The sequence below is a fragment of the Pleurodeles waltl genome, chromosome 6 (genome assembly GCF_031143425.1).
Source record: "Pleurodeles waltl isolate 20211129_DDA chromosome 6, aPleWal1.hap1.20221129, whole genome shotgun sequence".
NCBI lineage: Eukaryota > Metazoa > Chordata > Amphibia > Caudata > Salamandridae > Pleurodeles > Pleurodeles waltl.
This window is the reverse complement of record NC_090445.1, coordinates 494,667,273-494,682,799: the sequence shown is the minus strand read 5'-3', so window position 1 is coordinate 494,682,799 and position 15,527 is coordinate 494,667,273.

Below are 15,527 nucleotides of genomic sequence, written 5' to 3'. Positions count from 1 at the left end.
GGCTGCGTAGACTCTCCTCCTCACTGCTATCAGGTATATCTCCGCCATCTTGAGTAACCCAGATGGCTTCTGGGTCTCCTTTTATACTTTGGTAATGGTTACCACCTCCTCTGAGTTAGTGGTAAATGGGACATGCAAACTGGGCTTTTTGCGACTAGTCGCAATTTGCGAGTTGCAATTGCATATGGGTTGCGACTCGCAATTTGCGGGTCGCACAATGGGGTCGCAACAGATGCGACTCGCAAACGGGTCCCATCGCTTTTTGCGAGTCGGAAATTGGCTTTTTGCATCCCATTTCCGATTTTGCACTGTCGCAATTTGCGATTCTGCCCGTTTGCGAGTCGCAAACGTTTGCTACATCTGGCCCTAAATGTTTTTTAGCACATACACACTAAAAACACCAATCTGGACATCTGGTCGTACTTGACCGGGGCAAAGTGAAGATTTGAGGCCGAACGCAATGGAGCCCTACTCGGCTACAAAGAGGGAGAGGCCTCAGTCAAAGTTTTACCTTTGTATGTAGTCTTTTTCTTGAAGATTTTCTTCACTGGGACGAAGTCACAATTCCGACCTCCCTGGAGCCCTCTTCGGATACGTGTCACAGGAGACCTTGGTGAAGAAATCTACCTTTGGACTTAGATAATTTTTCGTGATGGAAATCTTCATCAGGGCTGAAGTTTAAATTGGATCCGTCCTTCCTGTAGCCCACCACGGATACGCTGCCCGGGATGTCTCTGTCAACTTTCTACGTTCGACTTAGTCACTTTTTTGGAGCTTTTCCTCTCCCACTTCGGACAACCCTCCACAGCAAGCCGATTTCGAGTCAACATCATTAGATTGCCTTTCCAGGAGTCCCCAGTGATATCCTGGCAGTCTGGGGCTCAAGAGCTTTTCAGCAGGACGAACCTGCAAGTCAGGCTGGGTCGTGGTTGACGTAAGCGGGCTTGACTCACGATGTCAAGGTGGTCCCTTTATGGAGCTTTTTTTCAAAAGTTCTCCAAACTTCTGGATCTTGTTCCAGAAGGTCTTTGAAGGTCCTTTAGGAACCCAAAGCTCACCCAAAGGTTCCAGAAGCTCTGGGTTGCTCCTTGAGGGTTAGGACTGAGCAAATTCGATTTTTAATACGATCGTATCGACCCGCCATTTTGTGGCCCGCCGCCATTTTATGTTGCCTTCACTCAGGCAGCACAGCGAACGAAGTCCATTCTGCCTTTTCTGCTTATTCTGAAACATGGTGTTCAAAACAGCCTTCTGCCTCTATCTTTACAAGGCTGGTATTAAGGTCTGACCGAGTACACTAATCCCTGTCTGGTTTTCTAATCCTTGTTTCAACTATCTGTAGGCTCACACTATTCTCCGCCGATCTTATCTTATCGTCTGGCCTTCGCTGTCCTTTGCTAGTATTCTCTCATTTCACAACTGTCCTCCAAACGCACACAAACTTATCGCACCACATGCAACTTCGTTGTGGATCGGTTAATGAATTAGTTCAAGGGAGGGGTGACAAACACAGCTGGAGGGGAGGCAACCTTAAGTCACTTGATACTTTGTTTTCCAATTCCTTCTATTGGTGCTGTCTTGTTTTCCGACATTTCTATTGGCTCTGTTCTATCTTTACATTATTCTTACTGGCTCCTTTCTATGTGTTCTGGGAGTGTATGTAGTTAATAAATGGTTTTTATACGGTATATAAGATTGTGCGCCACAAAGTAAAGTGGCAGTCTCCTGAGAACATACCTTGTGTACTTCTTGGACAACTGTACTAGCTGCAGCTAATAAAATCTGATCTTTTACGCCTGACAGAGTGTCCCGTGTCTCTGTTAGTTGAGGCAGGTGAATCCAAGGAGATTTCAGGCGTACCCTGCGCCGCCAGGCCCATAAGGTTCTGGTTCTTCAACTGGCGCCCAACGTGGGGCGGCTTCAGTGGTACCGGTTCTGCCTGAAGGTCGTGAGGAACCCCGCAAGAAAATTCTGGAGGAATCGCGAGCCACGTCAAGCGACCCCTGTATGTCGAAGTGGTCCGAAGGTCTTTTTCAGCGCGGTTACTCCTTCCTGACGGCTACTGACGACTGCTGCCCTGACTGCCGCCCTGCCTTGGCCCTTTCTTTGATGATGTATGGTAAAGCGAGACGATAGACGGGCCTCTGTTGGTGTAAGAAGACATCCTTAGTTAAGTATTTGGTGGGTCGCGCCCACAAATTTTGGTCTTTGTTTTGTCCTTAGGTCCTTAGATTTGGCCATTGCAGTGGCCAAAGCCGAGGGGTAAGTGCATTTGTGCTGTGTAAACTGAAAGTTTTACCCCCTTGATGTTTGTGAACAGCCAGTAAAAATCGTGAGATGTCTGGTCTGACTAAGTTTGGAAAACTTTGTTGCTTTGGTTGTAATAGGGACTCCCAGCTTGAGGACTCCTGTCCGATTCCTTCGGTTGGAACTCCCACATATGAGCTCTATTCTAAACATGGTGTTGGTCCTATTGCCTTTAATAAGACATGGACCCGATATACAAAGAAAGATGGTGTTTTAAAATGGCCAGAAAATGGTAGTTTCGAAACTGATGTGCTAGATAATTTAGAAGCAACGTTATTTAAAAGAAAAGCCCGGCCGGCAATGTTTGACTCTTTTCGCCTTTGGCGTAAGGAAGCCAAACAGAGAGAAATTAAACAAGCGAAACGAGATAGGAAAACACAGGGAATGACGATTATACAGGCTGCTCAGCAATTCAAAGATGATGAAATAGATAATGCAATGGAAATTTCAGACAGACAGCATCGAATGGCAATAGATAAATGCTATCCGACGTTGCCTATCTCTTCCCTTGATAAGAGAAAAGATTTTGAGGAAGATTCCTTAATGTCCCACTTATTGAAATTGCCTCCGCCCTATGTACAAGGTGCTAATGCACCCCCGATGTTACAGCCTGTTCAGCCGCCAGTTGTGCTTCCGCCTGCTCCAGCTTTTCCACATTTGCCTCCTCAAGTATTGCCTATGCCAGCTTTGCCTTTAACTCCTTTGCCTTCTGCTCCTTTGGCAATTCCTAATGCTCCTTTAGTTAATTCACCTAATACCTTGTCCCCTATCCTTATGTCAAATTCTCCATCTATGCGTAAGCGATTTGCAGATACTGTCTCTGGTCTCTTATCACCTTTCTTTGAAGCTTTAAACGTGTCTCCAGCTTTTTCTCGAAGACAGTCTCGTAGTCAATTCCCAGACTCCGAAGAGCGAGAAAAATTGGACTCACTTGCTTGTAGATGGATCAAGAAGGGTCCCCAATATAGTACGTCTGATATTATGTCCACCTTTCTGCAATGGAATGCACCTACGCAGAGATATGTTTTTAAAGTTATGTGCGATACTCTCGCTAAAGAATGGGAGGATATGAATTTGGGTTCGGTCCCACAGGATCTGTTAGATGTTCAGGCTGACTTTGACAAAGGACTTATTGTGGGTCCTAAGGTTGAAAACGCTGTCAGAACACTTATTTCTTTCAGATCCCTATTGTTCTCACAGACTTTTCCTGATTCTGATCCTTCGGTTAGGACAGCACTGAAAAACTATCCCATGAGAGAGGTTTCTCCAATATGGAAGGAAGAAGTTGCAGCAGCAGGTGCTAATCCAGCTATTCCTGCGCATTTTCAGTGCATATGGATACATGTCCCCTGGAAAAGGTCTGAAGTTTTAGCACTTAAACAGTCACTACCAGATCCACGCAAAAATCCTGCTGGTTACTATAAAGAGTTGTCGCAAACAGTTGATGCATGTACTATGAATCTAGCAGATATTGACATGTTGATGGGAAATGTAGTTCCACAGACAATATGGGCTAAAATTCGTAGAGAGGATCACGCTCAAGAATTAGGCGGCGATTGGAACGCTATTATTGCCGCAGATAGAGGTCAAGTAGGTGGTGCAAAGCCCGACGCTTTGATCTCAGAACTCCCTGGTAGGATTATTACATTAATGAAAACAATGATGCCTGCTTTGAGAGTTAATTGGGATAAGCTAGCAGCATGTAAACAAAAGAAAGATGAAAGTGTTTCCGATTTCTTTACCCGATTCGAGGAGACATTCATTGATCACAGTGGTCAAGATATGGCTACAGAAGGGGGACAGCGATTATTTGTGGATAAGTTCGTATATAACTTGCTTCCTGAACTATCACACAAGCTAAAAGACTCCGAGAGTTCATGGGCAGTTTCTTCTTCCGCCCAGATATTGGCTACTGCACAATATTATGAAAATAGAGACAAAGAAGAAAGGGAAAAACAAGAGAAAAAGACGAAAGAATTAAAAACTAAAGTTCTCTTGCAACAGGCTTATCCTCCTCGTTATGTTCAGCCTCAGTTTCAACAGCCTCCGCAGTTTCAGAGGTTGTATCAAAAGCCTGAACCATTCATTCCAAGACCTTTGCTAGGTCCCAATCAATGTGCTTATTGTAGGGAGGAAGGTCATTTTAAGAACAGTTGTCCGGCATTGTTGCAGCGTAATGGAGCAACATCTGCTTCACGAGGTCGTGGTGGTCCTCAGTCAGCAAATAGAGGTAGAGGTCGAGGTGTGTTAACCCAAGAGCAGCGTTCTTTTGTTCCTCCAAATTCCGGAAATTACTTTGACCAGCAAAATGTTAGGTCTACACAGTATTACAGTGAGGATCAGTATATTGAAGGAGGGAATGAAAGTCTTCATTTTGAATAGGACAGCCATGGACAAAGTAAGGGGGTTACGTCAATTCCAGTGGATCAGAATGGACCTTATGTTAATGTCACTACAATGGGTGTTTCAGAGCCATTTCTTTTAGATACTGGTGCCATGAGAAGCTCTATCATTCATTCTAAACTCCCTGGCGCACCTTTGTCTGGCTTAACGAATGTATCTGTAGGATTTTCTGGCGCCCCTGTTCGCAATCCAGTTTCTTGCCCTTTGCCTGTTTCAATAGGCCCTTATGATTTAGAAGCTCCGCTTCTTCTGACGAATGGTTGTGGTGAAAATCTGTTGGGTTTAGATCTATTAAAAAGAATGCATGCTACGATATATTGTTCACCTTCTGGTGTATACCTCACTCTAGGACAGAAAATGACTAGTCCAATGTACTTATCAAAAGATCAATTCCCACCTGAATTGCTTTCTCTTCCCGAAACGCTTTGGGCTACGGGTCCGAATGACGTTGGTTGTCTTGAGATCCCACCTTATGTTGTTACTCTTAAGCCCAATGCTGAAATGCCACGTATTCCGCAATACAGAATCTCTACTGAAGGTGAGAAAGCACTTCTGGAAATTGTCCATGATTTGATTCAGAAGGGTGTGGTTGAGGAAACGAGAGGAAATACATGTAACAGTCCTGTTCTTCCGGTTCTTAAACGCACTGATCCTTCTCAGCCTCCTGTTTATCGTTTTGTAATTGATCTTCGGGAGGTAAACAAGATTGTCGTACCGCAGTTTCCTGTAGTCCCAGATATCACTGCTCTGTTGACGATGATACCTTCTACAGCGACTTGGTTTTCAGTTATTGATTTAAAGAATGCTTTCTTTAGTATTCCCATCGCCGAAGAGAGTAGAGATATTTTTGGTTTTTCCCTCGGAGGCCGAAGCTTCCGGTTTAAACGCGCACCTCTCGGTTATTGTGAAAGTCCCTCTATTTACAGTCAAGCTCTAAAATGTCATCTTGATGCCTTTTCCTTACCGTCCGGTGCCGCTCTCATTCAGTACATGGATGACTTATTAGTTGCCGCTGATTCAGAGGAGATTTGCAAAAACGTGACCGTTGCACTGTTGCGTCATTTGTTTGATCTGAATCACAAGGTTTCTCCTTCTAAATTACAATATGTCTGTCGCGAGGTGACTTATTTGGGTCATCTCCTGTCAAAGGAGGGACGACGATTGACCCCCGAACGAATTCAGGCAATTGCACAAATGTCAGTGCAATCCACACAAAGAGAGGTACGTGCCTTTTTGGGCATTACTTCTTATTGTAGACAGTGGATTCCGAGTTTCTCTTTATTGGCTAAACCGCTGTTGGCGCTAACTTTAAAAGATACGCCTCAGCCTCTTCCGTGGACTGACGAATGTCAGAAGAGTTTTACTGATTTGCGTATTGCTTTGTGTTCTGCTCCTGTATTGGGTACTCCTGATTACAGTAAGCCCTTTACGCTCTATGTCCACGAAAGAGAGGGTTGTGCATTGTCAGTCTTAACGCAGCGTTTTGGAGATCAACAGCGACCATGCGCATATTTCTCAGCTACGTTAGATCCAGTAGCTAAAGCATTGCCTAGTTGTCTTAAGGCGACAGCGGCAGCAGCAATTTCTATTCGACAGTCTGCTGGAGTAGTGCTAGATAATACTCTCATTGTTATGGTGCCACATGCAGTGGATACTTTACTAAATAGGACAAAAACGCAGCATCTTACGAGTGCTCGGTTGTCCGGATATGAGCTGACGCTTTTGGCTAGTCACATACACATCAAACGATGTAATACCCTGAATCCAGCTACTTTGTTGCCTCTTCCAGAAGAGAGAGATGTCTCTGAACAGCATGATTGTTTTCTCCGTACTGAAGAAGAGACTAAGGGTAGAATTGACCTAAAAGACACGCCATTAGTGAATCCAGATGGAACACTATGGGTAGATGGTTCTTGTTTCAAGCTCCCGAATGGAGATACAGTTTCAGCCTACGCTATTACTACTTTGCATACGATTGTGGAGACAGCACGCATTAGACATAATTCAGCTCAGGCAGCTGAATTGATAGCCTTAACTAGAGCGTGTGTGTTATCCAAAGGAAAAAGAGTAAACGTGTACACTGATAGCCAATACGCTTTTGGTGTAGCGTTTAACTTTGGGCGTTTATGGAAGGAAAGAGGATTCTTTACTTCCCATGGTACTAAGATACAACATGGTCAATTAGTGACTGAACTTCTTGAGTCACTTACAATGCCTACTCAGATAGCGATCGTGAAGTGTAGTGCACACAAAAAGATTGTGGACGATGTTGGTCGAGGAAATGCATTTGCAGATGAGGTAGCGAAAAAGACAGCCAGAGACAACACAAGTCGAATGTATGTTGCAGGTCCCGCAAACTGCGTAAGAGAAAAGGGAATGTGTGAAGATACAGTAGAGAGTGTGAAATCAATTCAAGGAGAGGCTACGGAGAATGAGTTGAGAAAGTGGAAGGAAAGTACAGGAATGTTAGATGAGATGGGATGTTGGGTTGAATTATCAGAACATCAACGTTGGCTGTTACCAGATGCTTATGTACTACCTGTAGTTACTATGGCACATGGTCCAGCTCACCTAAGTGCAAAAGAAATATGTAAACTTCTGGCTCCAGTGTGGCAAAATGAGGGGATCCCAAAGTGTGCAAATAATGTAGTAAAACATTGTATTGTTTGCTTGATGTACAATCCGGGAAAGGGAACCCCAACTCCAGCAGGTCATTTTGCTCCTCCAACATATCCATTTGAGGTGTTGCAGATCGATTATATTCACATGGAACGATGCAACAACCTCAAATATGTTCTGGTGGTAGTATGTGCTTTTTCTAGATGGGTAGAAGCCTACCCTCTGAAGGACAATACTGCTTTATCAACTGCCAAAATACTTTTGAAAGAATTCTTCCCTAGGTTTGGTTTGCCGCGCATTGTCTGGAGTGACAATGGGAGCGAATTTGTGGGTCAAGTCATGCAAAAAGTTTGTGCAGGTCTTGGCATAAAACAGAAGTTCCACGCGGCGAATCACCCACAGTCGGCTGGTTTAGTAGAATGCTACAATGGAACCTTGAAGCTTAAAATTGCTAAGGTGCAAGCTAGCACAGGACTTAATTGGCCTGATGCTTTACCATTGGCTCTTCTGTCCACCAGAACAGCAGTACACTCTCGTTTGGGGCTTAGCCCTTACGAAGTGATATTTGGTCGCCCAGCTAATGTATGGGGAGTTCCTCGCCCTAAGAAATACTCAGACTTGCCATACCCGATGTTGATTGATTACTTGCATGACCTTACAACTAAATTGCGTGTTCTTCATCAACAGGTTCAGAGTGCTCTACCAGAGGCTTCCACAGACCCAGGTCATTCCATCCGACCAGGTGACTGGGTCTGCACGAAAAATTTCCAACGACAGAGAAATTTGGAGCCCAGATGGAGAGAGCCACGCCTGGTTCTTTTGACCACAAGAACAGCAGTTAAAGTCGAAGGAAAGAAAAACTGGGTGCATGCCGTGCACTGCAAGAAAGTGCCTTTGCCCTTGCCTTTCGATCAGTGGGTCCGTAGAGGCATCAGTGACTCTGAAAGTGAGAAAGTTCCGCAATTTGTACCATTCAGTGATGCGCGTCTAATTGGAACACTTTCTGAGAAAGAGGACGACGACATCCTTCAAGAAGCAATACCATCGCATCGTCGCTTGAACACGACAAATCCAGGAACATTGTTTCAAAACCAGACTGCCTCTGGACAGGAACGCTATAATTTGAGACCAAGACCAAAGAACTTGTAAATTTCTCTCCTATGTAGTACTCTATCCCGGTTGCAGGGTCACGGTAGGAGTCTTAGTTACGACCTGAGTAAGTGGCAATAGGCCTGCAGGACCTCACAGTGTCATAGGACGGTAGATAATCGTGACTACAGTGATTGAGGAAGATTGCCGTGAGCATCCACTTAGAAAGATGGAGGCTACATTAGATAAAAGAGAAAGTAAAAATGTAAAGAATAATTGTAAAGAAATATGTAGTCGTTGTAGTATTGCTCTATGCGTCATTATATTGTCGTGTATTCTTTTGGCATCTGTAAACTGGATCATTATTACTCTGCAGCAAAAAGTTGTCTCTTCTCCTACCTCTACATCTTCTTCTACTATCTCTCCGCACCTATTTCACACTCTTCCCCAGCATGAACTCATCAGAAGAACTGAATACTTTAACAATTCTTTCGTCCAGTTGTTACATCAACATCAGTTAGTGATCAATACAACTGACTGTTGGGTGTGTGGACTCATACCACATACGGTAGAAAAAGGAATGCCATATTTAGTTCTTCCATTCTCCTATGAAGGTTCCGCTTGGGCTTATTTTGTCATTTTCAATAATGCATATCAAAGTAAAATTAAACAACCTGTCAGTTCACATAGTGTTGGTTCAGATTTCAGTCATAGTTTATTGATAAAGGGAATGGTAGCTATGGCTAAAATCATGGAAAAAAGTGAAGCTTCCATAGATGAAAGAAAAGCATATACCAATTGGAACATAACTAATTACATTTCCAGCCTCAATGATAAGGTTAAGCAAGGAAAATCTCCTCCGATACGGGTCATACCCCAACAAGGAAATTTCTATCTGCAAATAAATGGTAGAACTCCAAACACCTGACAAAGAGAAAGTTTATGTTCCCATACATATGTTTATTCAGCCCTGAATTCACTGCCGTTAGTACCATCTCAAGGTACATACTTCGTTTGCCACGATAGGGCTTATACATGGTTGCCAGCTGATTTCTCTGGTACTTGTTATATAGCCTTTCTTCTTCCCCCTACATACACCGCTCCTGCGAACCATCATAAAAATAGATATGGCAGAGGGATTGTGGATTCGAAAGACACAGCAGGACAAGAGGGAGGAGATTTCCTCAAAGGATTTCTTCCCTTCTGGGGTCCAATGGCCAACAGCAGAAATATAAGGCAATTGGTTCGTGTCGTAGAAACCACCATAGACATCACTGTAGGAGCTTTAAGTAACATTACAGCTGAACTACAGGCTGATCGTCTTATGACCTTGCAGAACCGTGTTGCCTTAGACTTTGTTCTTGCGGACCGTGGTGGAGTATGCAAATTGATCGGATTAAGTTGCTGTATTTTCATACCTAATGACGCTCCGACAGTATACCAAGCTATCTCTAAGTTACACATAATCTCCGAGTCGATTCATCAGGACGAAGGAGATTGGTCCTTTTCAGAGTGGTTTTGGGGATTACTGTCCAAATGGGGTTGGAAGGTATTGACATTCTTTGGAGTAATTTTAGCTTTTATATTCTCTTGTTGTCTTTGTATGCACTGCGGTCCTGCCATCTGTAACCTATGTGCTACTGCATGTATTCCCAAACCCAAGTCACAAAGAGCAGAGAATATCAAAATTATGGTACAGCAACAGCTTGATGACCTCATGGCCATAGACATCGACTCAGATTAACATGAGTTTGTGTATCTTGCCTGAGTTCTGGCAAAAGGAGGGTCTGAGGAAATTCGATTTTTAATACGATCGTATCGACCCGCCATTTTGTGGCCCGCCGCCATTTTATGTTGCCTTCACTCAGGCAGCACAGCGAACGAAGTCCATTCTGCCTTTTCTGCTTATTCTGCAACATGGTGTTCAAAACAGCCTTCTGCCTCTATCTTTACAAGGCTGGTATTAAGGTCTGACCGAGTACACTAATCCCTGTCTGGTTTTCTAATCCTTGTTTCAACTATCTGTAGGCTCACACTATTCTCCGCCGATCTTATCTTATCGTCTGGCCTTCGCTGTCCTTTGCTAGTATTCTCTCATTTCACAACTGTCCTCCAAACGCACACAAACTTATCGCACCACATGCAACTTCGTTGTGGATCGGTTAATGAATTAGTTCAAGGGAGGGGTGACAAACACAGCTGGAGGGGAGGCAACCTTAAGTCACTTGATACTTTGTTTTCCAATTCCTTCTATTGGTGCTGTCTTGTTTTCCGACATTTCTATTGGCTCTGTTCTATCTTTACATTATTCTTACTGGCTCCTTTCTATGTGTTCTGGGAGTGTATGTAGTTAATAAATGGTTTTTATACGGTATATAAGATTGTGCGCCACAAAGTAAAGTGGCAGTCTCCTGAGAACATACCTTGTGTACTTCTTGGACAACTGTACTAGCTGCAGCTAATAAAATCTGATCTTTTACGCCTGACAGAGTGTCCCGTGTCTCTGTTAGTTGAGGCAGGTGAATCCAAGGAGATTTCAGGCGTACCCTGCGCCGCCAGGCCCATAAGGTTCTGGTTCTTCAGGACTCCAACTCCCAAAATGTACGTGGCTCAAATCCAAAAATGACCACTGGACAGTGGTCAGTTTCTTCAGGTTTTGATGCAAGGGACTCTGGTTATCTGTTTTCTAATTTTAGCAAACAGGGAGTGTAGAAGACAGGCCAAGTACTTTCAGTGGTGAAGCCCAAGTGTGCAGCTTGTGAAGTCCTTCATGTCACGGTGCAGAGTCTAGGTGCAAGATAGGGGTACAGCAGGGTAATCCTTCTTCTTTTCTTGTTCCTGGTAGGAATCTGAAGTGTGGGTACAGCTCTGCCATATTTATCCTTGCTCCTTGGGGGCAACTGTACAATCACAGACAGGCCACCACCCTCTTGGATGACTACTTCCTGGGAAGTGTGGCATTCCTTAAAAAGGGAGGAACATTCCTTAAAAATCCAACAAGGCAGAATTTTTATCTTGGAGGTTAGGTCTGGCTGAGCCCACCAACTGGTCTGGCTAAGATCTCATAGCACACCCCTTATCTGTCCTCTCCTAATCTAATCAGGGGGACACCTGGGTGTCTGGTGTTTCAGGAAATGGGGGAGGGCTGAGCTGCTCCAAATGTCCTTCCCTCCTTTGAAGTCCAGTTTGGCTGCAGTCCCCACATTCTGTTTCATCACGTGCTGAGGCAGATCTCCTCCCCCAGGCACTTCCTTTGTCCTCAGCCCAGGCCACTTCACACATCATCAAGGAACCCGGGCCAGGCTGCCAGAGGCTGGCCAATCAGAGAACGGCACTACAGAGCTAAAACTGGTAACTTTTAGGAATAGTTCTAAACCTCTTGCTAGGTGCAAGTTATATTAAATTCAACAATGGCAAGTTGTTGGATTTATTGTAACAATAGATTTGATACCAAACTTGAAATATTTAGCTCCTTTTGAGAATTCATAATTAAAACTAAAGTTTCCCTATGTTAGCCGATGGAGCCCATTTACTACAATGGGAGAAAACAAATGTAGCTATTTTTCCCTTGCCAGGGCTTATAAAACATATTTTATAAATGCCCTACTTATAATTACACTTCACCCAACCCTGGGGGCACCTAGGACACACCTTAGGACCTTAGGGGTGAAAAATATGTAAAAATAAGGTAGTTTAAGACTTTAGAAGTACTTTTAATTCTAAAGTCGAATTTGAAGATAAGTTTAATTTAAAAGCAGCCATCAAGTCAGGCCTGCCTTTAAAATGTCACTGGGCACCTCAACAGTAAATCTATGGGGGTACTATCTATGCTTGGGTCCCTAAACCTACATGCCCCACCATATACTAGGGCCTTATAGGTAGATTGCCATAGCCAATTATAATTAGCTTAATTTGCATACTCATGAGCTCAGACCCTGGGATTGTTATAGCAGTGCCCAGGGCACCAACAGAGTCAGGAAAATATCAGCATACGTGAAAAATGGGGGGAAAAAATTCAGGGAGTTTCTGCAATTAGCCCAATTTTCCAACATCAGTGTATGCATCAGAGTGCACCGTGTTGTGTCAGTGTATGCATTTGTGTATGTAAGTGTCTGTTTTCATTAGTGTATGAATAAACAAAGATGAAATTAGATACCTACATTACTGCAAAAGAGACATCCTTTAATCTGTGTTTAAAGATAGAAAAGAAATATAAAAGTTAATGTTTATATTATTAATTTTAGTATTAAAACTTCTTAATCTGTAATAAAAACATATTGTTCATGTTTCATTGTATAGCAATTACACATATTATTGAATCATATTTTATTCCCTTCCTTCACTGTTCTCAGCTTCACTTTTGCACTATATATGAAGTGTGAATAGATTCTCATCCTTGAACAGTGGGGGCGAGGGGGAATAACAGTCATATGGACTATAAAAAAACCCTTAAGTACATACCACTTTATTTCAATTTAACATTGTATTACACTTACTACAAATATTTAGAAAATACTTTTTCCCATAGTTGTTAAATAATATAAATGATACTATAGTTTTATAATATAAATGATTTATATGAATCATTGTGGCAGGTGAAAAGACGTCTCAAGACATGGCCCTTGATAGGATGCATGATGTCATAAATTCTGGTCATTCATTTAATAGGAGTAGAGTATATCAGTGGTGTTATTATGTTTATAGTTTCCCAGCTGTTCTACAAACAGAAGTTTAGCAACATTCCTTTTTTTGTTTAGTAGATGTTTGTCTTGGTTTATACTTTGTAACCTGTCTTTCCAATTTAGTCCTATGTCTGTTGTTTCCTTGCAAGTGTAAATAGATTTGGAGATTTCAAATCCATTACAAAGACAACACCTCTGGTAGGCCATATGATGTCTTAAAGTATTGTATTAGAAGTCCTAGAAGTGTCCTGGATTTTCCAGTAGTAATCCTCCTCAGAATTTTGGTTCAAGAAAGAGAAGGTATGAATTTGGCAGTTTATACGGTAATCTCTGTTTGAATGTAAGGCTGTTATCATTACACTCTGTCAATCCAGTTTTATTTTTTAAGTAGATGGTCTAGTTTCCAGATGTAACATTCACTCCTTTATGAAAAGTAATGGCTATTCAGGTATTTGTTTTTCCACAAATAGAGATTTGTTCAGCTTTCAAATTAGTAATTCGAATTTCTAATTTAGTTCCATCTGCATTGCAGTGCTGTAGGATCAAGATTACATACTTGCCAGTTTTTCTTCTGATCAAAGTTGATAGCCGATCTGACTTGCATTTTGTGCAGGTATTGTTCTGTGGGGCATCTTTAAGCAATTTGTCAAAACTGACAGTTTTACAGGGTGGTAAAGTCATGTAGATAAACCTTTCCGAAGGTATTTCTGTTTTTGAAGAAATGGAACAATTTTCACAATTATGCTCCCATGAATAACTTAGTCCAAATAGGTCCTCAATAGGTACCATCTCTTCTTCTAAGATACCAAGTAGGACCATCAGGAATCCTTGTGCATCTTCTTGAGTGTTTTGAGTGAAGTGTACAGATATAGTGCAGAGACCTGCAAGATCTCTAATGGATGATGCAGAATATGTTTTTGTTTGATCACTGCAGAATTATTCTAACAAGGTAAACAGTGCAGAGCAGAACTTTTTATTTTTTTATTTTTTTTATTTCATGAACCAAAGTTGCTAAAGAGAATAGTGTATTGAGGACTACATTGGCATAGCAGCTGACTCCGGAGATGTTTGAGACTGGCAACCTACAATGTTGCCATCTTTTCAGATTTGTTTTTCTTCAATACTTCTTTCTTCTCTTTGTTCTTCTTTTTCTTAGGAGCGTCACTATGATCCTTTGAAATCTTTTGTTTTAGTAAGATTATAGGTTTTTTGTAAACTGGGTCCTCCCCTAGATGAAGAGTATATAGGCTTCTCAAATGGTTGTATTCAACTACACAGCTGGAATCAGCATTTACTCTAGTGTCATCAAACTCTATCAGATATAAACCAGACAAAGTTCTAACCCGACTGCACACGGTTGGAGCACGGAAGACACAGTATGCTTCCTACTAGAGCTTGCTGGACTTCTGATTATTGGGCGTATCATGGCCCATACTTAATTTTTCTCCGAATACACCTTTGAAGATACTTGTGTATGAAAACGCACCACCATCACTTACGACATCGACATTCTGTGGAGCTAAGATACAGACGTGACCATATGACATCATGGACGTTATTCAAATACAGCCTTGATAAAGTCACTTTGTGACGAAACACGTGTTGGCTGTTTAAGCACGAACAACTGTAATAAGGCTGTTAAGTAAGAACAACTGTAATGAAGAATTGTACAGAAGCACGAATGGAACTGGGATTTCGGAATAAAAGAATAATTTTCAACACAAGACGGATCTGTCTGAACTAAATAAGACTTTTGATTCACTACTACTCAATTGTACAGAATGCTTTGGTTGTGATGTGTAAAGTTCTAACCCATGACAAAGCTACATACGACATACCTTACAGTGCTAACAATATTAATAAATGCTTCATCTACACTTAGACCTTGAAGCTACAGCCATATGCTAGAGATATTGGAAACTGCTTTCTGCAAACATACAAGTCTTATATAAGTATGAAATGTGCAACAGACCTTGCTGTCTGTTTTACATCTTCAAGATCATCAAATTTAATAGCTAGGGATTGAACCTCAATTCTGTTTGGATACAAAATCATATGTATTATTTTACTGAAGGCTCCATTAACTAATCCTTCACAACATTTAAATTACGTCGCAAAATCACCCTACAGTTCCTACAAACATGTAAACACTTTTCTAATCCTGCAGTTTTGGAAACATAATTTTACACAGAATTGAATTTTAGTTGTAGTTTTTCACTTAACGCTATTGTCACTCCTTGGTGTTCCATTTTATCAATTGATATTAATAATAATATTTGTTCTTTCTCTAGTTGTAGTAATTCTTAATTGAAAGAGGCACATTCTTGAAGAGTAGGCATTAGATACAAAATTGATTTTTGCTGTTGAACAAATTGAAACGTTAGGTGTGTTGCAGTTGTTTTGCTTCTTTTGACAGTATTCCTACTC